At 42.8% G+C, this 24,220-nt stretch overlaps 4 non-coding genes across 4 annotated transcripts; 1 reads left to right on the top strand and 3 right to left on the bottom strand.

Moving 5' to 3' along the window:
• Positions 1-2,518: 2,518 nt before the first annotated feature.
• On the top strand, positions 2,519-2,600 carry trnas-uga (transfer RNA serine (anticodon UGA)). The gene has a single exon. It is a non-coding gene; the product is annotated as a tRNA-Ser (tRNA).
• A 1,559-nt stretch (positions 2,601-4,159) lies between these two features.
• On the bottom strand, positions 4,160-4,232 carry trnar-ucg (transfer RNA arginine (anticodon UCG)). Its single transcript has one exon. It is a non-coding gene; the product is annotated as a tRNA-Arg (tRNA).
• Positions 4,233-8,923: 4,691 nt separating this feature from the next.
• Positions 8,924-8,996, bottom strand: trnar-ccu (transfer RNA arginine (anticodon CCU)). The gene has a single exon. It is a non-coding gene; the product is annotated as a tRNA-Arg (tRNA).
• Positions 8,997-11,686: 2,690 nt separating this feature from the next.
• Positions 11,687-11,759, bottom strand: trnar-acg (transfer RNA arginine (anticodon ACG)). Its single transcript has one exon. It is a non-coding gene; the product is annotated as a tRNA-Arg (tRNA).
• Between the last annotated feature and the right edge of the window lie 12,461 nt (positions 11,760-24,220).

The raw sequence follows: 24,220 nt of genomic DNA, 5'->3' as shown, positions 1-24,220 counted from the left end.
GGTGTATTCCATGTTGAAAAGAGAAAAAAGAAAACAATGGAGCCTTTTACAGGTGTGAGGCTTCTTCAGGTGTGAGAAGACCTCACGGCCGAAACGTTGTGTTTCCTTTCTTCTCTTTTCAGCATGCAATAAACCTATTACTTGTTCCTTTGCAGCCGAGGAATGCTGACATAGCTACCCAGCTGAACATCTTGCAGACTCTACTTCTCTCCTGTAGAAGTAAAGCAGGGCTTGCTGGGTGAGCTTTTGCTCCGGTATGTTAGGTCACGTGTCATGTTAAATCAATTCTTCTAAACACAACATTTGCTGGTGCTAGCTTTCCCCATGAAAAGAGACATTTCCCTTACAGTACATGACATATCGTTTTTTTTCTATCAATAAGTATAGAAATAAAACAAAAGAAAAAATGTTGTCGCCAAAGAATGCTCTGTCGCCTTGGGGAGGTGTCAAGGGCATTGAGCTCCTTGGACATGAAAAGTGCCCGATAAATGCCATTTCTCATCATTTCTCTTGGCGTCAGTTCTGCTATTAAATGGGACGGAGGCAACGGGCTCAGAGAGCAGGTTAAGTGCACACCGAACGCAGATGTGTCCAAGTGTCTGTAAAAGCGCGGTGCTCTGCTGGCGCTGTTCCCTAGTGGCTTAAAGTGCCTGCCTAGTAAGCAAGCGATCCTGGGTCTGAATACCAGCGGTGCCTCTCTCCGTGTCTTGTTGTGCCGAATGTCTCATTTCAGACAAACATGTACAGCTTGGTTCAGTTTAATGCAAGAATTCATTTCCTTTCTGGAATAACTTGTTTTTGAAGAAATCCATACAGCTTGTGAAAGATGAAATCCATTTCTTGGTTGTCAGTGGAAAAAGATTGCTGGCTGCAAGAAGCGCAAGTGATTGTTTTCTTTGACCATAAACCTGCAAATGTAGGGAGCACAAGTGGCCGTCAGTCTCTGTGGCGCAATCGGTTAGCGCGTTCGGCTGTTAACCGAAAGGTTGGTGGTTCAAGCCCAAAACATCATCACCGCTAAAGATGATGGCGCAGAAGGCTCCACAGTCGAAACGTTGTGCTTCTTTTCTTCTCTTTTCAGCATGGAGTAAACCTTTGCTTGATCGTTTGCAGCCTACGCATGCTGACACAGCTACCTTTCTCTTAACGCGCCTCAATCATTATTCACCAAAACCATCAGCAGAATGTGTCGCCTTTGTGGTGATGTCACTCCTCTGCTTCACAAATGTCCTTAGTGACGGACCATTTCTTTCTGCCATTTTTCCGGAGCGGTTATTGATTGCTCCATCATTTCCCTCATACTTTCCATCCCTAGATTGAAAAAAAAAAAACAGAAACAGGCTGACAGGACGACAATCAAATTGCAAAAACTCATCAAAGCACTCGATAGAGTATTTGAATCCACAAGTAGCTACGAGCAACTTTGTCCTGGCTTGCATGAAAGTCGGAAAATGTCAAAAAGAAAAAGATGGTGGCTTTTTCATATTTGTTCTTTCATTTTTAGTTCGTTGGCTCTTCTGTCCATTGTCCTCCTGCCTGGCTCTTGACCTGTGACTGTCTGAACGCACACATTAGACTTTCAGGCGGGGGATTTGTCCTGAGCCTCTGTGAAAGACCCACCCACCCCCATAAATAACTGCTCTAGAAACACATGAATGCAAAACTAAACCACAGCTTAAAGAGGAGCTCCAACTCAGTGCCATACTAATGTAAACAAAGTAATACTAAGACATGTTCTTATGGATTTGTCTTACCTTGAGATATGTAATTGGATTTCAGGATTAACTTCCTCATTCAATGTAGTGGTGATTCTTTGCCTGGTCAGTACCTGGGTGGGAGACCTCCAGCGAACAATTAAGCTTGCTGCTGGAAGTGGTGTTAAGAGACTCTTAGGATCTTCCAGAGGTCTCTGTCCAATAGCACTAGTTGCCTTAGAGCTGGCTCAAACATTGCTCAAGAGTCTACCTTTCACAGATGCGCAAAGATGAATGATGGGGGTGCACTCTTCAAGGAGCCTTCCAACTGTAGGGACCGATTAGAGACGATCCGTAGCATGTGTTCGTTTCCATATACGCCCCGTGTCTCAACGGTAGGACAGAGTCAAATACTGCCTCGACACGTAACAGCGTTATATTAAACCGCAGGACTTGAGGGCTGTTTTGTTTGAATGTTCAAGGCATTGGTAAGAGCGTAGGTCAAGGGCCATTGGTGCATCTCCTGTAACTGGAGCAAAAATGCTATTCAAAGTGCAGTGACTAAAATCGTCGTCCACATGTCTCCGTTGTTGATTGCTTTCTGTCTAAGAACGTTCTGTTTTCATGTCCGAACGGGGAGACTTTATCATTCCAACTTGAAGCCACCCTTAAGTCCTCTAAGGTGTGTGTGTGTGTGCTTGCACGTATGGCGTAAAAGGTTTCTTAAACGGAGAGCGAACTTGAAAAAAGTTGCCTCCGCTGCCGCCGCCGCCTCGCACTCCCTGTTCGATTGTAGCAAGAAGGCAGCGGCCGCGGCGCTCGCTGTAGTCGTGGCCGAGTGGTTAAGGTGACGGACTTGAAATCCGTTGGGGTCTCCCTGCGCAGGTTCAAATCCTGCCGACTACGGCGTCCTTTGCATTTGGTTGCGTGCGTGCGTGTAAAAGGACCAGCGCCGTTTCGTTTTCGCTGGGACCTTTAACACTCTAAATCGCCTGGACCCGCAGCCTGTGAAATCGATTCTTCAGCACCCACGAAGGACGCTTTGCCGCTGGACACAGATACCGATGCTTTTCTGCAACGAGCTTTCCAGCTGAATTTTCTCGGCAGCTCCGTACTGAACCTGTTCTCCATTGCAACATAGCGGAGGCTCGTCACGTCTATAGCAAGGCTGTGTAGGACCGCATACGCCACAGTGACTTGTACACAGACCACATGAAAGGCAAGCAAAATACACTTTTAAAATTCCAAAGACTCACAAGGTCAGAGGAAAAGCGATGACCTGAACAGATCTGTTCCAGAAGTCTAGGTTGACCTTTTTAGAGCTGTAATTGCATTTTTGTTTAATAGAAGATCAAATCTACTCGCATGTACCAGCACCTTACAGTTTATTGATGTTAATTCTGTTTAAGTAATAAGATTGCTAACGATGTTGGACTTTAGCCGGTGTTTTTTAGAACAAATTGCTTACACTTCTGTAAGGAATACGCAGTACGTGCCTTTGTCAGTCATTGCTCACCATACCTGTAACTTTCTTATCTAACTCACTTCCTCAAATGGTGAAGGTCCACAAACATAAATGAAAAAAAAACCCTTGTTGTAGATGAGGTGCACAAAAAAGCAGCCCCTGATAGTGTATAACACATTTGTACTATTGCAGAGACACATGTAACATATATATATATACTGTATATATATATATGAAACAGAAATAGAAACAGAAACAGGAATCGCTTACTCACCTGGAGAATCTCTGTAGGAATATCTAGCATTTATCAATGGAAATAAAAGCTGCTTTAATACAGTGCATGTTCAAACTCAAACCCTCAGCTGCTGTTCTTGTTTGTTTTGGGACAAATTGCAACTGAGCATCGCATGAGCCGTTACGTACCCTTATCTGTTAGGGAATTAAAGGGAGGAGTTAGGTCAGAATGGGTAGGCTGCAAAACAACAAGTAAAGATTTATTCCAAGATGAAACGTTGTGGCGGTTTTCTTATCTTTTCAGCATGGACTAAACTTTTACGTGTTCCTTATATGCTATATGTGTATCTATTAGCACCAATGTCGTTCTTAAAAACTAACATGAAATTGTCAGGGACATTCAGCTATATACAAAGACGAGACAGACAAAGTAATAATTCTGTATTAACGTGGCCTACATATTGACGCAATGATCGAACTAACTGACATGTTCTGATTCAGATCCCCTGCAGTTCATGCCAATTAGAACAATAGCAATGCTGAGTCCTCCCCACCCTACCGAGCACAAATTCAGCTGCTCTCCAGTTCTGTTCTGCATGTTTTTTCATTGCAATTGAGCTCGGAGCTGGAGATGATCTCCATACAGTTCTGTGTTCACTAGCCCGCACTTGCGTGCTAATTTACGGGTTGTGGCAAATGCTTTTCTATAGTTCATATACATGACGGCAACCTGTTACCGAGGAACCTGAGAGGTTTAAAAGCCTCATGAGCCAGGCAGGACTCGAACCTACAATCTTCTGATCCGAAGTCAGACGCGTTATCCATTACGCCACTGGCCCATAGAACATGCACTTGCACTCCACCACAGAGAGCTCTACACTGCTACTAGTAGTACACTTCCCCATCTAAATTTTCACAGCAAGAAACTTGTGTTTCCTACTATTTTTATCAGGTTTAAAATATCATCTCCTTAAAACAGAAAAAGTGTTGATGTGTCGTGCTGAAATTCCGATTGATTTTGAATTCAAAGAAAAAAGGTTTTCTTCCAAAACACCATGAAATTGTCACATCTTGCAGACAATAGGTGTATTCCATGTTGAAAAGAGAAGAAAGAAAACCATGGAGCCTTTTACAGGTGTGAGGCTTCTTCAGGTGTGAGAAGACCTCACAGTCGAAACGCTGTGTTTCCGTTCTTCTCTTTTCAGCATGCAATAAACCTAGTACTTGTTCCTTTGCAGCCGAGGCATGCTGACGTAGCTACCAAGCTGAACATCTTGCAGACTCTACAGTACTTCTCTCCTGTAGAAGTAAAGCAGGGCTTGCTGGGTGAGCTTTTGCTCCGGTAAATTAGGTCACGTGTCATGTTAAATCACTTCTTCTAAACACAACATTTGCTGGTGCTAGCTTTCCCCATGAAAAGAGACATTTCCCTTACAGTACATGACATATCATTTTTATTCTATCAATAAGTATAGAAATTAAACAAAAGAAGAAATGGTGTCGCCAAAGAATGCACAGCTCTGTCGCCTTGTGGAGGTGTCAAGGGCATTGAGCTCCTTGGACATGAAAAGTGCCCGATAAATGCCATTTCTCATCATTTCTCTTGGCGTCAGTTCTGCTATTAAATGGGACGGAGGCAACGGGCTCAGAGAGCAGGTTAAGTGCACACCGAACGCAGATGTGTCCAAGTGTCTGTAAAAGCGCGGTGCTCCGCTGGCGCTGTTCCCTAGTGGCTTAAAGTGCCCGCCTAGTAAGCAGGCGATCCTGGGTCTGAATACCAGCGGTGCCTCTCTCCGTGTCTTGTTGTGCCGAATGTCTCATTTCAGACAAACATGTACAGCTTGGTTCAGTTTAATGCAAGAATTCATTTCCTTTCTGGAATAACTTGTTTTTGAAGAAATCCATACAGCTTGTGAAAGATGAAATCCATTTCTTGGTTGTCAGTGGAAAAAGATTGCCGGCTGCAAGAAGCGCAAGTGATTGTTTTCTTTGACCATAAACCTGCAAATGTAGGGTGCACAAAAGACTGTCAGACTCTGTGGTGCTGAAAAGTTGGTGGTTCAAGCCCCTCCAGTATGCGTGTCTCAGTTTTTCCAATGTAAACATCATCACCATCGCTAAAGAAGATGGTGCAGAAGGCTCCACAGTCGAAACGTTGTGCTTCTTTTCTTCTCTTTTCAGCATGGAGTAAACCTTTGCTTGATCCTTTGCAGCCTAAGCATGCTGACGCAGCTACCTTTCTCTTAACACGCCTCAATCATTATTCACCAAAACGATCAGCAGAATAAGTCGCCTTTGTGGTGATGTCACTCCTCTGCTTCACAAATGTCCTTAGTGACGGACCATTTCTTTCTGCCATTTTTCCGGAGCGGTTATTGATTGCTCCATCATTTCCCTCATACTTTCCATCCCTAGATTGAAAAAAAAAAACAGAAACAGGCTGACAGGACGACAATCAAATTGCAAAAACTCATCAAAGCACTCGATAGAGTATTTGAATCCACAAGTAGCTACGAGCAACTTTGTCCTGGCTTGCATGAAAGTCGGAAAATGTCAAAAAGAAAAAGATGGTGGCTTTTTCATATCTGTTCTTTTATTTTTAGTTCGTTGGCTCATCTGTCCATTGTCCTCCTGCCTGGCTCTTGACCTGTGACTGTTTGAACGCACACAGTAGACTTTCATGCAGGGGATTTGTCCTGAGCCTCTGTGAAGGACCCACCCACCCCCATAAATAACTGCTCTAGAAACACATGAATGCAAAACTAAACCACAGCTTAAAGAGGAGCTTGTCATGACCGCCAGGCAGTTAAGACCAACTCTTAAGCAATCTAAACAGCACCAGCAGAGGGTGATTATTAACAAACGCCGCCGCACGAGTTAACCCACCTGCACACACTCCACCGTGGGGTACGCAGTGCTATTTTTACCATCTTTACTTGCTTCCCGCTGGTATTGAGTCTACTCCTTGAGAGCTCTACCTGGCGTTTTTTCCATTACCTCGTTTATTCTGGATATTGGACTCCCCTTCTGCCTTTTCGACTTTGGACCTCGCCTCTCACCTCGGACTGTTTGCCACCAGTGTTCTCCCTGGATTACGACTTACCTTACGCCTCTTGACCACGAAACAAAGCAAAGCAGAGCAAAACAAAATGAACAAACGAAAAGCCTCACGTCCCGCACTTGCGTGTAACGCCGTTACGTGCCCAAGCGGTATTGTACTTCATCTTAGCACTGCACCCCGGGGCGTACGGTATATGGGAACGAGCACACGCCACAAATCGTCTCGAATCACTCCCTACAGCTGTAAGGCACCTTGAAGCGTGCACCCCCAACATTTTTCTTTGCGCATCTGTGAAAGGTAAACTCTTGAGCAAACTCTGAACCAGCTCTAAGGAAACTAATCCGATTAGACGTTACTTTGACTCATCCTTTAAGGGAACCTTGTTAATTGGAGAAATCAATGATTTCGAATGAATTCTGTATGCGTTAAAAGACAGCTATACACAGAAAACATGCAGGACACTTCTCATGATGTTTCCCGAGCCGAAACACAGTGCGTTTTTCCAAGCCCTCTGACAAAGCCCGCCCACTGAAAACTGCAGCAGATCGTGTAAAGACGTTCAACTTTGTAACTACTGCACGCACAGGAAGCAGAATAAATTCCTCTTTTCAAACTGTCAAAGGTTTGCTTTGCGAACACTGCAGGACATCGCACAATCTCTTTTGAATGGGGACAAACGATTTCTTATGGGGCACAGTAAGTACAGACGTTTAAAAAGCTCCACTCATGCCGACGATGCAGCATGAAGAAGCGCAACCTAACGTTTGCATTCCTAGCAAATTCCTTTTATTTTTTGATAAATAAAGACAGTCTTGTTTAACAAACAACACACACAACATTTTACATTGTCAATTCAATTCAAATCAATGTATTTCTATATAGCGCCTTTCACAACAAGGTTACGTGCTGTCTCTTTGAGGCAGATGTTTAAATCCTCTGAGTTAAGTGCTGAAGTTATAGTAGTCCTATCAGTATTGTTGCCTCCGATCAACAGATCCTCATTTTTCTCAGAGTTGAGTAACAAAAAGTTTTCACACATCCAAGTATTTCCTTCCTTAATGCATTTAACTAAACTGATAATAGAAGAGTTGTCGTTTGGTGTAAACAAAATGTTTATTTGAGTGTCATCAGCATATGAATGAAAGTTCATATTATTTTTTCATATTATCCTACCTAGCAGCAGCATGTAGAGAGAGAGAGCAATATTGGTCCCAGCACTGATCTTCTGGTACCCCAAATTGAACTGGTGACATTGATGAAGCACTACAATTATTAGATATTTGAACATAATGAAAACGATGAGTAAAATGTGAAGTAAACCACTGAAGGACGGTTCCAGATAAGCCAACCTCAAACTCAAGCCTGTGTAACAAAACAGAGAGGTCAACCGTGTCAAAGGCAGCTCTAAGATCTAGAAGCAAAGCACAAGCACTGTTGCATTCCCTGCATCAGTAGCTAAGAGAATATCATTTACGACTCTTGTTAATGCAGTTTCAGAAACCAGACTAAAATTTCTCAAGTATATTATTTGAATCCAGATATGATTGACGTTGGGCAACAACTATTCTCCCAAGACTTTTAGATTGAAATGGGACCTTTGAGACAGGCCTGTAGTTGTTAAGAACTTGTTGATCCAAATTTGACTTCTTAAGAGCGGTCTAACAACCGCTACCTTAAATTGATCAGGTACAACGCCTGACGCAAGCGATGCATTCATCATACTAATTATAGGTCCTGCCAGTCCTTCGAGGGAATCTTTGACTAGCTGAGTGGGGATGGGATCTAGCGAACAGGTGGTTGACTTTGTCTTACGTCTGTGTTTATGAGTCCACCATAAGAAGAAATCTGAACAGGAGTGGTGATCATGCGAGGTCACCATGGAGGAAACCACTGCTCTCCCCCCCAAAAAAACCACCACTGCCCCTCTCAAGTTTGCTAAAGACCACATGGATGTTCCACAGCAACTCCTGGAACAATGTTCTGTGGACAGTGACAAAAGTTGAACATGTTGGTAAATGTGCACAACGTTATGTTTGGAGATAACAAAACACTGCATACCAACTCCAAAACCTCATCCCACCTGGGAAGCATAGCGGAGGCTGTACGGCTTGCAATCATCGAGGGACCGATGAATTCCAAGATGTATCAGGAAATTCTACAGCAGAATGTCAGGGTGTCTGCCTGTGATCTAAAACTCGAAAGACGCTGGGTCATGCAGCATGACAAAAACAAAGGAGTACATCAACAACAGAGTGGCTGAAACAATAGAAATTCCGTATTTTGGGATGGCCGAGTAAGAGTCCTGACCCCAATCCCATTGAAGTGCTGTGGCGTGATCTGAAGCAGGCCGTTCAGTGCAAGACATCTCCCAACTGTATGTGAGAGAAAAGCAGAGACGCTCACTGAGTAAGGTGGGGTTGCAGCTTTGCAAATCAAAAGGACATTTGTACGCTCAAAAAGGGACAGTAGCACCCCAGATGGGACTCGAACCCACAATCCCTGGCTTAGGAGGCCAGTGCCTTATCCATTAGGCCACTGGGGCACACTGGGTTGGGTCGATCACGCTGATGAAGAGCCAGTTTTTTTTTTCCTTTGCTTTTTCAAAGGGATCCCCAAAATTAGGAAAGTTAGGCAGCAGAAGGTTTACTGTGACCTGAGAAGGACCGGCATCCAATCACGGTGGTACACACACACACGCTCTCACTCATCTGAGCTACACGGCTACCAAGATGATCTCAGGTGCGCCGAGCTGGTACGGAACATATTGAACTGATCGACGGCGAATTGTCTCTCAGACAGGCTTTTCACCTCTGAGCTCCCTGACTGACAGTAATCAGCTAGGTAGTGAAACAGTCAGCTGCTTCTAAGCCTTAAACAGCTGCATCTCGGCGCTTCCACAGAGAGATGATTTGAAAGCCAAACATCGCCCATTGGGAACACCTTACTATCACTAGTTTAAGAGACTCTTAAGGTCTTGCAGAGGTGCCTGTCTAATAGCATGCGCTTTGCAAGCTATAGGTGTTTAGGCTGAGGCAGAATGCCTGTTAACAAAATGTTTTTCTAAAGGGGCCTCGCACTCTTTTCCAAGCAATGGTCACCATCCCCACCGAGTGTCACAATGTAGTCATGTCCTAGGACATCACCTGTTAGTCTCCATTTGTCTGCCACCAACACTTTAGGTTAAGGGGTCACAACCGCACCCCAAAGACCAGAGGAGCCGTTGGCGTTCTGGCGGCGCAGATTGGGCTGAAGGTGGGGCGCTTGAATCTCGCTGTTGGAGGCCGTCTGAAACTGACCCAAGCCTTTCCCTTGAATTAAATGTAAATAAGAAATGAACCCCAGATGCTCATGGAATCAATCACGTGTTTCCTTTGAGCCGTTTCAGAGACTGCTCCAGAGTTTACCTTGCACAGATGCGCAAAGATTAATGATGGGGGTGCACGCTTCCAGGCGTCTTACAACTGTAGGGACTGATTAGAGACAATTCGTAGCTTGTGCTCATTTCCCTCTGTAACGCTTACGGCCGACAGGCACTGTGTAAGAGCCGGCGTACAAGAGCGGGTGACGTCACCGCCCTTCCCTGTGATAGCAGGACCACAGCTACTGGGCTGTGGAGAGGTCTCTCTTTAGCTCACGGGGCTAGGTCGCTGCAGAGAGACGCGGAAGTCCCGGGTTTGAGCCTCCAGTCGGGATGGGGCCGACCAGATGCGGCAAGGGCGCCCGCCTGAGCCCCCGTTGCGTTACATCTCTATTCCCCGTGTTGCAGTGGTAAGATGACGTAAATTCCTGCTTCGACACGTAACGGGATTATAATCAAGTGCAGGAGCTGAGGGCTTTAGTTTTGTTTCGTTTTCCATGGCGTTCGTAAGCGCGCAAATCAAAGGCAATTCCTGCGTCTAACACGAATGTAAATGCTTTTGAAAGTGCAGTGTGGTGCAGCTTGTAAAATCCTTGTCCACATTTTTGGTTTGTTGATGTTTTTTCTGTCTGCCAAAGTTGCATTTTGACATCCGGACTGGGGGACTTTATCATTTGAACGTGAAGCCAGCCTTAAACCCTCTGAGGCGTGTCTGTCTGCCGGCACGAATCTTGTGAAAGGTATTTTTTTTAACGGAGAGCAACTTTAAAAAGGTTTCCGCAGCCACCTCGCAGTCCGTGTTAGATTATAGGAGGAATGCGGCGGTGGTGGGCTCGCTTTTGTTGTGGTCGAGTGGTTAAGGCGATGGGCTCGAAATGCGTTGGGGCTTCCCCGCGGAGGTTCGAAACCTGCCGACTCCGGCGTCTGCCGCACGTCGCCTTGTGCCTGCGCGGCAGAAGTGAAGTGCCGCTTCTCCTTTCCTGGTACTATAACAACGCGAAATCACTTGGACCCGCCGCCATGGGAAGCAATTCTTCAGATAACCACACATTTTGCGTTCGCACCTCTGGTGCTCTACTTATGCCTTTGAAAACCTAATGAATAAAGCTGAAAGAACCGACACGATATGTAGGTGCTGGTAAAGCACGCAGTAAAGAACTGTTAACAGCAAGGGTTTCAGTGGGTTAACTGAGGAGAAGGCGTGATCGCTAATTGTTGACTTTTTATTTGGTGTTAGAAACACTCTTACTGTGCATGACGTGCAACAAATGTAGCCACAGAAATTGCATCACGCTTTCATGTATGCTATTGCAGACACCAACGTTGCCTAGATAGAAAACCGAAAAAGCCGTGGGTTTGCTTGCTGGTCTGAAGGATCTCTCTTCGAATCTCTATCATTTGTCAATGGAAGTAAAAGGCGCTGCAATCTCATACGTTCAGAATCAAACCCGCAGCTGTTGTTCGACTTTTTTTTCTTGACTAATTACAACTGAGTGTCGCATGAGCAGTTACATAAACTTGTCTGGTATATTTGAACACAAATGCCGTTCTTCAATTAAAACTAACAGTACATTGTCAGGGACATTCAGTTCTATACAAACGAGACAGACGAGAATATTTCTACCGTTCATGTGGACTACGTGTTGACTTACTGATCGGAATAATTGAAAAGTTCGGGCTCATAGCCGATGCAGTGCGTGCTAATTAGAACAACAGCAACGCTGAGCTCTCAGCACCGTACTGAGCCCAGGTGTTTTTCTGAAGCTGGCAGGTGCAGTTCATTTACATGAAGGAAATCTCTTACTGGGTACGATTACAATGCAGAAAGTAGCACAGACTGCTTAGGGAGTAGCCCGATGCGTTTAAAAATGACCCGAGCCAGGCAGGAGTCGAACCTGCAATCTCCTGATCCGTAGTCAGACGCGTTATCCATTGCGCCACTGGCCCTGGTGTGACACTACAGGACTGTAACCCAGTGAGATCAGCACTGCAACTAGTAAACTCGGATGGCAGGATTCAGAGTCCGGAGTGTGGACTGATGGCGCATGGAGGGTCCATATACTGTGGATCCCTCAGTGATCTTCCGCGTATTCAAACCGCCAGCGTGTGACTCCCCTGTCACCTGTCCTCTCTCCTCTGTGCAGCCGAGCCCGATTCACGGTAAAGTGAAAAAAAATATTCCCTCAACGTGAGATTTACTCTGGAGTGAGGATAGATGTTACCTTTTTATCATTGAACAGGATGTACAGTGCCTTGCGAAAGTATTCGGCCCCCTTGAACTTTTCAACCTTTTGCCACATTTCAGGCTTCAAACATAAAGATATAAATTTTTTATTTTATGTGAAGAATCACCAACAAGTGGGACACAATTGTGAAGTGGAACGAAATCTATTGGATTTTTGAAACTTTTTTAACTAATAAAAAAATGAAAAGTGGGGCGTGCAAAATTATTCGGCCCCTTTACTTTCAGTGCAGCAAACTCACTCCAGAAGTTCAGCGAGGATCTCTGAATGATCCAATGTTGTCCTAAATGACTGATGGTGATAAATAGAATCCACCTGTGTGTAATCAAGTCTCTGTATAAATGCACCTGCTCTGTGATAGTCTCAAGGTTCTGTTGAAAGCGCAGAGAGCATCATGAAGACCAAGGAACACACCAGGCAGGTCCGTAATACTGTTGTGGAGAAGTTTAAAGCCGGATTTGGATACAAAAAGATTTCCCAAGCTTCAAACATCCCAAGGAGCACTGTGCAAGCGATCATCTTGAAATGGAAGGAGTATCAGACCACTGCAAATCTACCAAGACCTGGCCGTCCCTCTAAACTTTCAGCTCAGACAAGGAGAAGACTGATCAGAGATGCAGCCAAGAGGCCCATGATCACTCTGGATGAACTGCAGAGAACTACAGCTGAGGTGGGAGAGTCTGTCCATAGGACAACAATCAGTCTTACACTGCACAAATCTGGCCTTTATGGAAGAGTGGCAAGAAGAAAGCCATTTCTCAAAGATATCCATAAAAAGTCTCGTCTAAAGTTTGCCACAAGCCACCTGGGAGACACCCCAAACATGTGGAAGAAGGTGCTCTGGTCAGATGAAACCAAAATCAAACTTTTTGGCCACAATGCAAAACGATATGTTTGGCTTAAAAGCAACACAGCTCATCACCCTCAACACACCATCCCCACTGTCAAACATGGTGGTGGCAGCATCATGGTTTGGGCCTGCTTTTCTTCAGCAGGGACAGGGAAGATGGTTAAAATTGAGGGGAAGATGGATGCAGCCAAATACAGGACCATTCTGGATGAAAACCTGTTGGAGTCTGCAAAAGACCTGAAACTGGGACGGAGATTTATCTTCCAACAAGACAATGATCCCAAACATACAGCAAAATCTACAAAGGAATGGTTCACAAATAAACGTATCCAGGTGTTTGAATGGCCAAGTCAAAGTCCAGACCTGAATCCATTCGAGAATCTGTGGAAAGAGCTGAAAACTGCTGTTCACAAACGCTCTCCATCCAACCTCACTGAGCTCGAGCTGTTTTGCAAGGAAGAATGGGCAAGAATTTCAGTCTCTCGATGTGCAAAACTGATAGAGACATACCCCAAGCGACTTGCAGCTGTAATCGCAGCAAAAGGTGGCTCTACAAAGTATTAACGCAAGGGGGCCGAATAATTTTGCACGCCCCACTTTTCATTTTTTTATTAGTTAAAAAAGTTTCAAAAATCCAATAGATTTCGTTCCACTTCACAATTGTGTCCCACTTGTTGGTGATTCTTCACATAAAATAAAAAAATTATATATTTATGTTTGAAGCCTGAAATGTGGCAAAAGGTTGAAAAGTTCAAGGGGGCCGAATACTTTCGCAAGGCACTGTATGTGATGTGGCGACTAGGTTCAATTTTGTATCCTGTTTAAAAGATTAAGGACTGGGGTGAGTGTGATTTACCAGCCTTTCAGCTAAGAACCCGACGTGCGCACCGTTTAAGCTGCATAGACTCGGTCGTTTAACTCTTCTCCATTAGCAGGGTTAAGGTTAAAGAAAAAAAACATTGCTGACTTCTTTTTTTTTTGCCAGCTGCTAGTGCTGATTAGCAAGGTTTGTATTTCATGTTTTGCAAGTTGCATCCATTTTAAGAAAAACAAGTCGTGTTAAAGACAGGAAATGAATACTTGCATTTAATTAAGTCTAGCGGTTGTCTGCTGGGATTCAGACCCAGGGTCTCCTGTTTACTAGACAGGTGCTTTAACCAACTAAGCCACAGCGCCCCGAGAGCGCTGTCCTTTTGCAGCCACTTGGACACACCACTCAGACACATCTGCATTCGGTGTGTGCTCCGCCTGCTCGCTGAGCAAGTTGCCATCTTTACATACAATAGCAACATCGACACCAAGAGAAAGGATGACAAATGGCTTTTATCTGGAACTTTTCATGTCCAAGGAGCTCAATGTGCTTTCTGTGTACAACAGGGCCACTGAACTCCACACTGGCCACTGAACCACAGCAGTGGCTTGCTGGCTTGACATCTCCCAAGGAAAATGTTGAAATCGCATGTGGAACAGGAAAATGACCCTCGAGTACGAGGAAAAAAAAGAAAAAGATCATCTGGAGCGCGCCAACTCAGTTGGGACAGCCCAGTTCTGTTGATGAGGTGGCTGAGTGGTTAAGGCGATGGCTTGTTAATCCATTGTGCTCTGCATGTATGGGTTCGAATCTCACTCTTGTCGGTTTCCATGTCTGACATGTGTGCCCATTTGATGTTGGCCCTCCTGTCGTTTGCTCCAGAACTAGAGCCATACATTTTCTAGCGGTGGCTGAACATGGTATAGTAGGCTAACATCGGTATCGAGCAGTGACAGTAACAGTATTTACGTGCCGCTGCTGCCAAGTGGCTCTGGGTTGAGACCGCGTTTTCACTTACTTGCAACGCAAACGGAGAAAGCGATTTTTGACAGTCTCTTGAGAGACTGCGCTAGGTGTTTAGGGATAGACTTTGTCAGTTCCCCCTGGGATGATGGCCTCTCAAATAGTTTGTGATTCCTCTAGACGTTTATACAGTAGAAGCCTGCTTCGTGGCTTAAATCCAAGCTAAGGAAACGAGTTAGAGGTCTGATGCAGAACTGCGAATTCAATGAACGGGAACACTACAGTACATTGCACTGTATGTGTGAGGAAAGCTGCCCCCTTCTGTCCCTTGTCGACCGAACAGAGGACTGTAAAGGATACCGCCAAGAAACTTTAGGATTCTGGTTGGAATACAGCTCCAAAGAAGCCCCTTTGGGTGTTATGTCATCAAAAAGTAAGAACAGCGAATCTCCCTTTGATCAAAAGCGCAACAGAACTGTTTTCCGTGGAGCAGCTTTCAAACCCGTAGACCTGTTTTATTTGTAGGGCAGGGCGCATTCCCAAACGCGAATCTCCTGTTTTAGAAATGCTTTGGGCGGCGTGAAGTGAAAATAAGAAATGGGCTCCAGATGCACATGGAAGCAATCAAGTGTTTCATCCGAGCTGTTTCAAAGACTGCTCAAGAGCTTTCCTTTCACAGAGGTGCAACGATTAATGATGGGGGTGCACCCTTCAATGCGCCTTCCCAGTGGGCATTGATTCGTCGAATATACGTATATTTACGGCGAAAATACGGCTATACGTATATATACGTCGCCTCGACGTATAATCAACGTCGAATTGCAACTGTAAAATCGACGACATGAATAAACGCATATATAACATCAAAAACACATCTAACACAGTGCCTGAGGCTTTTTACTGTATGTATCGTGTGTGCCGCAACTAGGAGTATACGGCACTCTGCACAGTGTACGAAGTAAATTATTTTCGCAGTAATTAATTTATTATATTTACTATATTTATTATACATGTGTAAATTAATTACTGCGAAAATAATTTACTTTGTACACTGTGCAGAGATTCTAGACGAATTGCAGACCACATTTAGACGTCTAAGGTATGCGTTTAATAGATGCAGCCATTCAAAATGCGCGGTAAAAACCTGCGGTACAGTAACCTACCCACATGCCACCGCGGGGCACCGGAGGGTACCGCAGGGCAAGTTATTGGCTGGCCAAAATGACCGACAGGGGCACTCGTGGTGCATTGGTTGGTAGTGCAAAGATTTAATCATTTAATGTCTTTACTGTGCACATTTTAATCCGCTTAGTTTTGAATATTTATATGGATTTTACCACTAAAGGGAAATTTTAGTAGCTGAGCATAAAAAGAAGAGGAGCATAACGCATCTGAAGGTCATAAACGATATTAATTTAGGAACATAAACATTACTGTATGTATGTAAACTGTACTGTGTATGGCTGGTCTTGGTAGTTTAAAGAAAAAATACACACCAGTCTTCCATTTCTCCCTAAACATTTTAAGCATGAAAGTTTTATGAAACGGTACCCAAATATGCGATTGCTGTATAGAATGAATTTTAATGTAAAAAAAATATTTAACACGAACATTAAGCTGTTTACATCTTCCGGCTGAGAACAGTCACCCGTTGCTACCCAACGCAGAAACACAGCCACTAACTAGCAAAGAGAGGACATTACCTAGCCAATATGATAAAGAAATAAATTATTATTTTGTTTATTTCTTTTGCACATTTATTTGAACATTTCCATCGATTGTACAAGCACTTGGAAACTGTCCAATCCCTAGTTCATCAGGCATTTTCTTTTAAGCTGCGGGCATTCTCCTGGTCTGGCGCCGGTCTGTGTCTTCCAGGATATAATGCCAGCGAACTCTTGTTTTTATGTCCACTATAACAGACAATCTCCTTTGCTTTTAACCGAGCGTTTAATAATTTCCTAAAATGAAAATGATTGACTTTATTTCCCTCACGGGATCAATAAAAGTATCTATCATCTATCTAAACTATGGGACAGAATTCTGGGGTCTCCCCATACCAGAGATTATGGTAGGGCTTCAGAATGGTGATTGGCTGACACCACCTGACACCCCTCTGATTGGAGAAAAAAGACGTGCTGGTTTGCTATACATACTGTACAAGGAAGAGGATTTCTTTCTATTCGAAACGTGTATTTTAAAAGTTTAAGAAGTAAAAACCTTACAGCGTACACAGATTTCTAAACTGATCAGGATCGTTATCTTTGTCTTATGCATAATAATGTTCACCGCTCTGTCCAGCAAATTAATAATAAACTTTATTTTATATAGCTTTTTAAACGAATAAGTAATTAGATTGCTCATAAACCTAATCACTTGCTTTTTCTTTTTATTTAGGCTCAGATTTCAACTATAGATCATATTATTAATAACCATAATAACAACCAACCAACAAAAACAACCATATAAACATAATACCAACCAAAAACATAGATAACAACCACAATACAAAATCAAATAATCAAACCATTTTACTCTCGCAAAGTCCTCCAATTATCATAATCCCGCCCCTTATGCAAAACCAAACCTTCCTCCTATCCCAGTTTATCCTGTTTATCATAAACAAAATCCACCTCAATTTTCAACATAAAGCATTACACAAAATCAATACCTCAACACTCCATACTCAACAACGATAATTCACAAGCAGCCAGAACATGTAACTACACATTCCCAAACAGACCTAATTTCCATAACCCCGCCCCTTATGCAAAACCAACATCCCTCCCCTGTTCTCTCTCTCCCCTGGCGGTTGTAATTGTTTTTATTTTCAAATAAATTTTAGCAAAGTCATGTATTTTAAAAATCTTAAGATTTTTATATTTATGTCTTTATTTAGTGGTTTCATTAGTGACAAAGGCTAAACTTTCTTGGAAAAATGTCTTTTATGTAAACCATGTTTGCTATTAATTCATTCAGGGCTAAAATATGTTCATTGTCTTCTAATGAAAGAAGGGTTCCTTTTGCCGTAGTCGGGAGCCTAGCCTTTAACTAGTAAGTACTGTATTTACTGGGTTTTTGAGGGGGGGGGGTGTCTTTCGCTGGAAATCTCGCCTCCTACTTTGAAAATACCCGTGAAACCGGTTCAATTCGTCACAGCCAGCACTCCTGCAGAGAGGGGGGTTGTACTTGCAGTGTATACAGTACACGCGTTATGCTCTTCGTTAATGTCTGTGAAGTTTTATTTAATCTCTGAGCCATACTGATTCTTTTGGAAGCCAGTTTCCGCCAGGGAGTAAAAAACAAAAAACAATATGGTATTCTCTCCAATGCAGTGCAGTTAAAAACATACCTCTGATGCTGCTCCTAAATGAATATCGTTTATGACCATCAGAAGCTTTATGCTCCTTTTCTTTTTTCCAGTGGATTGAACAGGGAGAGGCATTTCATGATGTACTTTTCACTGATGAAACAACAGTGGCTCTGGAACAGTTTTCAACCAAGTCGTTTTATAAAAAGGGGAGATATGTACACGTTACTCAAGCTAAAAGTTTAGCCTTTGTCACTAATGTAACCACTAAATAAAGACATATAGAAATCCCTACGTTACAGACTGTATATGGCTGGTATTGGTAGTTTAAAGAAAAAATACACACCAGTATTCCACTTTCTCCCTAAACATTTTAAGCATCAGAGTCTTACATGTGGTTATTTCGAAAACGTTTGTACGTGCTCCTTCTTACCATGTTACTGTTTACTGTTACTGACCATATTAAGTTTAAGTGCCTGTGGGCACTTTTCCTGTCCGTGGGGGGTGGACCGTCTTTCATTAGAAGGTTAGTCTGTTCTACTCTGAGAATGTAGAGGGGGTGGAAAGTGCCCGCGGTCATTTAATTAGTATTAAAATCTTAGTTATCTTTCTAGTTCACAGGTTTGCATGCATAATTTAATTTTGAAAGCCACTGAGACATCAGGTACTACTGTTGTATTTATGAAAAAGAAACAAAACAACTGTGCCATCCTACTCCTTAGTTAATACATTTTATTATTCATAAACAGTTAACATTGTTAGCAAAATATTTTGAATTATATTTAACCCTATTTTTTCTTTAGTTTTGTATTTAACTTATTATATGATAGTCAGACTTAATGTATATTAATGTATATTTGAACAATGAAAATATATTTTTACAAGATTTTACATTAAGCACTTAAAATTAATATGGTTAATAATAGTAAACTGTAACATGCTGTAACAAGATCGGTTAAACTGCGAAGAAAATCCTTTCAGAGAAAATGTTTCAGGTGTGAAGAACAAACCTGTTCCCACACACCCTGCCCCCACCACCATTAGAATATACACAAACATTTTAGCGTTTCATTCTGAGCAGAAGACCCTCACACCTGAAGAGTGCTGGCTGTGACGAATTAAACCGGTTTTACAGGTTTCAATCACAGACCATGTGACATGGGACTCAGTAAAGTAACACACAGCGCCACTGGATTTGATAATACTGTACCTAACCAAAATCCGCAATATGGAAACAGAACCTGTGTAATTGTTGATAGATGATGTAATCGTAACATTTTTTCAAGACGAACTACAACATTTAAAAAATGACTTGTATGTACTTGATATCTCTAATCAATCCACGGGTTCCAGCACAAAACGAAACTAAAACGCATACCGTTTCGCGCTTCTTATTAGTTGCTCAAAAGTAATTTGACCGTATGAAATGCATAATATAAACCTAGAAACATATACGTGAGCAGTACTTAAGCACTGTAGTATCGGTGTTAAGACATACCTCTCAAATACTGTAAATCAAGTTAAAAATATCTCAAGACCGATTCTGGTCGTAATGAAACCATGTTTCGTGTATGTTTTCTTTTTCATCTTGAAATAACTCATTTCTAAATACCTTTTTCACTGTTAACATCTTGTAGCAACTTTGTGACAAAATATACACTCTGACAGTTCATCCTGCTACCAACATTAAATAAAACAAATCTTAAGATTTCTATATTTATGTCTTTATTTAGTGGTTTCATTTGAAACTTACAATGTTTAGGGAGAAATGGAATACTGGTGTGTATTTTTTTCTTTAAAGTACCGAGACCAGCCATATACTGTATGTTTATGTTAAGATTTCCCTTCAGTGGTAAAATTAGATATGAATATTCAATACTTAAACGGGCACAGTTAAGACATTAAATATACATATACATATTGTATACAGTACAGTTTGCATACGGTAATATGTTTATGTTACGCGATTAAAAAAAAAATAAATAAAACTGAAAGGTCCAGCACCAGCTGGATTCGAACACACACCCTGCCAGTTGGTAGTCACACACCTAGACCAGTAGACTACAAGACAGCTCGCATTAACAGGCAGGCGAAACAGCCCTACACAAACCTGCCGCAGTACACGGATATAATCATACCGTTATTAAATTCTTGAGATACGCAATTCCATATTATATTCCCTTTTAATCAAATTCTAAAAGTATGCTTGTTGACTCCGGTATCACGTTAGTTAAAGACTTCGAAGCTTACAATGTTTAGGGAGAAATGGAATACTGGTGTGTATTTTTTTCTTTTCATGATAGGTGTCGCATTTTAAATCATTTTCGTAGTTAGAAATTATGAAACGCCCTGTTAAAAGCAAGGAAGTTTTTATGCCTGTTGAAGTAAAACAAAATGCCTGACAAAGTATGGCTTGGACAGATTCCAAGTGCTTGTACAAATGTGCTAAAGAAATTATACTTTGAGTATACAGCTTGTCCAAAGTCATCCATTATTAATACTATTAGTAATATCTTCAGTAAAGGCTTTGATGCATAAATATTTCTGATAAAGGTAGGTTGTGTACTTTTGTCCAACTGAGCAATCTTGCTTTCATAAAATATACCAACATTTTAATGACTGATGATTAACATGCTGTAATACACAGTTCAAAATTAAAGGCGGTTTTACAAGGCGACGCCGGATAGTTAGTCACGTGACACACGTGAACCGCGTGATACCCCGGTTGGCGTGTCGCGGACTGCCGCGAAATACCTCACCCATTTTGAATGGCTGCATCTGTATCGTGTGTGCCGCAACTAGGAGTATACGGCACTCTGCACAGTGTACGAAGTAAATTATTTTCGCAGTAATTAATTTATTATATTTACTATATTTATTATACACATGTAAATTAATTACTGCGAAAATAATTTACTTCGTACACTGTGCAGAGATTCTAGACGAATTGCAGACCACATTTAGACGTCTAAGGTATGCGTTTAATAGACGAATATTATACGTCTTTTGCCCACTGTGCTGCCCTCTTGATTTCGGATTTAATTTCTTTATTACAGGGGCGCTTTTATGAAGACAGAGTCATGTTCAGGTACTTTGCCTGATGGAGGAAGCTCATTTCGGACTCTGTGATCTGCTCACCTGTGTAGCGGCGAGGCTTATTAATAAGGCAGAATTAAGTGTTTCTGAGCTTTCCCAAATTAGGCCTCATTTCTCTGTTCATCTCTGTGGTGCAGCCACAGAGAAAGAATTCATGCAAGCTGATTTAAGATGTTTTCTTGTGATAAGAAACCAGCTCCCAAAGGGGGATGCACTTAGCTAAGCCTGGCTATCATGATCAATGGTCATCCATTGGCGCCTATCTGTCTAGGGAGTGCGAGTTGGACATCTGGATTGCATTCCTAAGTGTCAGGAGTAAGTGACTCATATCTCACCTTGATCAACCAATCAGGGACTGGTAGGGCCGAGTAACCCACGTGGGACTCTGATGCCCATGGAACTTTCAGCCAATCAATGAGCTGAAGTTCCTCCAGGTAAAAACAGGCAACACAGAGATTCAACAAGATTCAGAAGGGATTCTGGAGAGGATTCTGTGGACTGTTCTAAAGGGAATTCAAAGGAGAATTCCAGGGCAGGACGGCCCAGGAGCAGAAGGCTCCCAAGGGCAGGACATCCTCGCAGCGCGCCTCCTGACCATCCTGAGACTCAGCCCGGACAACCACGGAACGGCCAGTGTGTCCGAGTGCCAGAACTTTCCTTTGTTCTAAGAGTCTAGAGTGGAGGTTGCCAGAGAGTAACCAGCAGCAGGCCTCGTGAACAGGTCGGAACTGTGGACAGCTGAATCACTATTCAGAACTAGCTCTTCATTAGGAACGAACCGGTCCTCTTCCTGACTTGCTGGGACCCACAGTCATCTTTTCTCCTGTGCACAAACTTTGCTAGTTAAAGCCAACACTAACTAGCCGGTCAGTGAGCATCAGCAGCGCACCGTCGCAAGCCGCACAGCACATCCTGGCACCGAGCCAGAGAGCGCGGATTGGACAGCAACAGCCTGCAACTGTTTCTTTGTGCCCGCAGGAGATCTGAATCCCCAAAGATTGGATGAGTATTCAACTTCAATGCATTACAGCTCAAGAATTCAATTGTTATCCCAACCAGTTGATATCAATTTAATTCCTAAGAGTTATGTACTTGTTTCGAGTATCTAATGTAGAAGTTATAACCAAGTTCATTTATGAAACGGTCTTAATGAATGATATACTGAACGTATGTCCTCTTGATATATGTAACACTTCGTAACTGATTGAATATATATCTTTTGTATTCTGATAACCCTCTCGATAAGATCTGTTAGTTTAAGGCATATTCTATGTATTAATAAATGTATCCTCGTGTATTAGCACCTGTGTGTGTGCGTTGTTTGAGTTATGTCGCATGGTTGGACTCTAGAGCCATCAAAAGAATCAACTTTGTGATTTACTGCTACAATTAATAATTGTCTCAGTAAATGCCCAAACCCTACAGAACTGGTGCCTTCAGAGAGCCACTAACATTACATATTTGGCGTCCCTGAAACGGCTATGAATCACTACACCTGTAAAGGTCTGCTGTACTACTACAAGAGAGAAGTAGAGTCTGGAAGAAGGGACAATTTTATGATGCTTTGGAAGATAAAGTTTTTTTTTTTTCTTTGAAATCGAAATGAATCAGAATATCAGTGCAAAAGACAAACTCTTGGTTTGGTTTAAAGAGATATGGTTTTAAAACAGACAAAATGTAGAAAACAGGTGTTTCTCACTTTTGGAAAAGAATGGACCGGGGGTAATATTTTACTAGTTGTAGTGCTGATTTCACTGGGTTACAGTCCTGCAGTATCACACTGGATAACGCGTCTGACTAGAGATCAGGAGATTGTAGGTTCGACTCCTGCCTGGCTCGGGTTGTTTTTAAATGCATCGGGCTACTCCCTAAGTAGTCTGTGCTACTTACTGCATTGTAATAGTACCCAGTAAGAGATTTCCTTCATGTAAATGAACTGCACCTGACAGCTTTAGAAAAACACCTGGGCTCAGTACGGTGCTGAGAGCTCAGCTTTGCTGTTCTAATTAGCACGCACTGCATCGGCTATGAACCCGAACTTTTCAATTATTCCGATCAGTAAGTCAACACGTAGTCCACATGAAAGGTAGAAATATTCTCTTGTCTGTCTCTTGTTTGTATAGAACTGAATGTCCCTGACAATGTACTGTTAGTTTTAATTGAAGAACGGCATTTGTGTTCAAATATACCAGACAAGTTTACGTAACTGCTCATGCGACACTCAGTTGTAATTAGTCAAGCAATAAAGTCGAACAACAGCTGCGGGTTTGATTCTGAACGTATGAAATTGCAGCGCCTTTTACTTCGATTGACAAATGATAGAGATTCGAAGAGAGATCCTTCAGACCAGCAAGCAAACCCACGGCTATTTCGGTTTTCTATCTAGGCAACGTTGGTGTCTGCGATAGCATACATGAAAGCGTGATGCAATTTCTGTGGCTACATTTGTTGCACGTCATGCACAGTAAGAGTGTTTCTAACACCAAATAAAAAGTCAACAATTAGCGATCACGCCTTCTCCTCAGTTAACCCACTGAAACCCTTGCTGTTAACAGTTCTTTACTGCGTGCTTTAAGAGCACCTACACATCGTGTCGGTTCTTACAGCTTTATTCATTAGGTTTTCAAAGGCATAAGTAGAGCACCAGAGGTGCGAACGCAAAATCTAGGTTATCTGAAGAATTGCTTTCCATGGCAGCGGGGCCAAGCGATTTAGCGTTTTTATAGTACCAGGAAAGGAGAAGCGGCACTCCGCCTCTGCCGCGAAGGCACAAGGTGACGTGCGGCAGACGCCGGAGTCGGCAGGTTTCGAACCTGCGCGGGGAAGCCCCAACGCATTTCGAGCCCATCGCCTTAACCACTCGAGCACGACAAATGCGAGCTCCCCGCCGCCGCATTCCTCCTATAATCAAACACGGACTGCGAGGTGGCTGCGGAAACCTTTTTAAAGTTGCTCTCCGTTAAAAAAAATACCTTTCACAAGATTCGTGCCGGCAGACAGACACGCCTCAGAGGGTTTAAGGCTGGCTTCACGTTCAAATGATAAAGTCCCCCAGTCCGGATGTCAAAATGCAACTTTGGCAGACAGAAAAAACATCAACGAACCAAAAATGTGGACAAGGATTTTACAAGCTGC

Source organism: Lepisosteus oculatus, unplaced genomic scaffold (assembly GCF_040954835.1).
Source record: "Lepisosteus oculatus isolate fLepOcu1 unplaced genomic scaffold, fLepOcu1.hap2 HAP2_SCAFFOLD_96, whole genome shotgun sequence".
Classification (NCBI taxonomy): domain Eukaryota; kingdom Metazoa; phylum Chordata; class Actinopteri; order Semionotiformes; family Lepisosteidae; genus Lepisosteus; species Lepisosteus oculatus.
The sequence above is the reverse complement of the archived record's forward strand: the minus strand, read 5'-3'. Positions and strand labels throughout refer to the sequence as shown.